This window comes from Triticum dicoccoides, chromosome 3B, assembly GCF_002162155.2.
Source record: "Triticum dicoccoides isolate Atlit2015 ecotype Zavitan chromosome 3B, WEW_v2.0, whole genome shotgun sequence".
NCBI classification, from domain to species: Eukaryota; Viridiplantae; Streptophyta; class Magnoliopsida; order Poales; family Poaceae; genus Triticum; species Triticum dicoccoides.
Window position 1 is genome coordinate 795,876,967 of NC_041385.1, and position 1,882 is coordinate 795,878,848.

The window sequence follows — 1,882 nt, forward strand, 5'->3', positions numbered from 1 at the left end:
GGGCCAACAACTGTATTGGGCTGCCGTCTGACCAAACACACTGAACCCATCCGTGCTGACGACGACTCAAGGATGCCTTGGATCTGCCTTTTTTCCTTATGTAATGCATCGAAGCGCTTCCACGCTTCACCATCCAATATGTGCACCATCATCACATTCCCATCTGCATCTAGTTCGGTTCTTTTGCCCGTTTTGTGCCATGTCATCTGTCTGGCCGTCTCTTTGACCATGAAAAGATGTTGAAGTCTTGGTACGATTGGCATATACCGAATAACATTAACGGCTATTTTGGTCTGCATCTTCTCACCCATACCGTTGTCTACCACAACATACCTGGAAGACTTGCAAATGGGACAATAGTTCAAGTCCTCACACTGACGCCTAAATAAGACACATCCTTTCTCACAGGCATGTAACTTCTCATAGGGCATCTTAAGAGCACGGAGGATTTTGTCTGACTGGTAGAGGTTTACAGGTAGCACATGGCCTTTGGGTAGAAATCGTACAAATACTGTCATCATCGCGTCGTAGCATTCTCTGCCCAAGTTTAATTGAGCCTTCAAAGCCATTATTTGTGAGATGGCATCCAGCTGACAAAGCCCAGTGTGCTCATCGAGAGGACGTTTTGAGGACTCCAACATTTCAGTGAAGGCCTTTGCAGATTCCTCCATCTCCTCGTCCGAGTCCCGAGCATCATCAAAGTCTTGCATCATGTCTTCCATCCCGGTACCATGCTCGTCGGTGCGACGACGAACCACCATGGCTCTGGCACGTTGGGCAGACTCACCATGTAATGTCCAGACTGTGTAACCAGGCGTAAAACCAAACTTCTGCAGGTGTTTACTCATTTCAAGCTCGTCCCTTTGATTATAGCTGTCACACCGGACACAGGGGCACCAGCTTAATTTCTGGCCATTTGCAAATGCGGCTCTAACAAACCCCTTGGTTTTTGTTAACCATTCCTCGGTCCAAACTGCCTGACTAGTGTAACCGGTGTACATCCACGCACGATCACTCATATTGACTTCCTACTGGACACACAAGAAATATATACATAATTAAGCAAACCATATCCATCAGTTAATGGAGTTTGTCAGTTTGATTACGTCCATGCAACCTACACACTAATAGGTAAAGATAGGTCCTAATTCCACCCGAGTATGTGTAGATTGGGTTCGTTTTCCCATGCTCTGCTCCGGATCCGACGCAAAATTTTGGCAGCACCTCCCCGCTGTTCTCCTGATACACGTCTCGGCAATAAGTAGAGAGGATGTGTACCCAAAGAACAACAGGGAGGCATTGACAAAATTCTACATCGGATCCGGAGCAGAGCATACGGGAAAACGAACCCAATCTACACATACTCGGGCTGCCCATGGATAACATTGGACAATTGGAAAGAATCGGGATTATAAATATGCAAATGCATGCATATTTATAGATGTAACCCTTTCAAACGAGAGACGCATAGTGGTTACGCATACTGATGGTTGACACCTATAGCTAGCAAGTTTCATCGGCACGAAGACTGGAACAGAGCAAATGAAGGGGGGAGGAGGAGATGTCATTTGTGCTCACCAACTAACGCAGGGGCGGAGCTCGTTGAACGCACGGGGAGGTCGTCAAACACCACACCCTCGCAGTGATGAAACAACTGCACATTTAAATCCAGCCGATGAACACAAATATATATATGATGTTTTGCATAACAAAATCGAAAAATATACGACCTAACTCAAATTCCCAAATATATGACCCCGTCAGGGTCGGGGTTGGGATCGGGGTGTGGTGTCAGGGTGTTGGGGTGTGGTGTTAGGGTGTCGGTGGTCGAGGGTCGGGGTGTCGATGGTCGGGGTGTCGATGGTCGGGGTGTCAGGGTGCC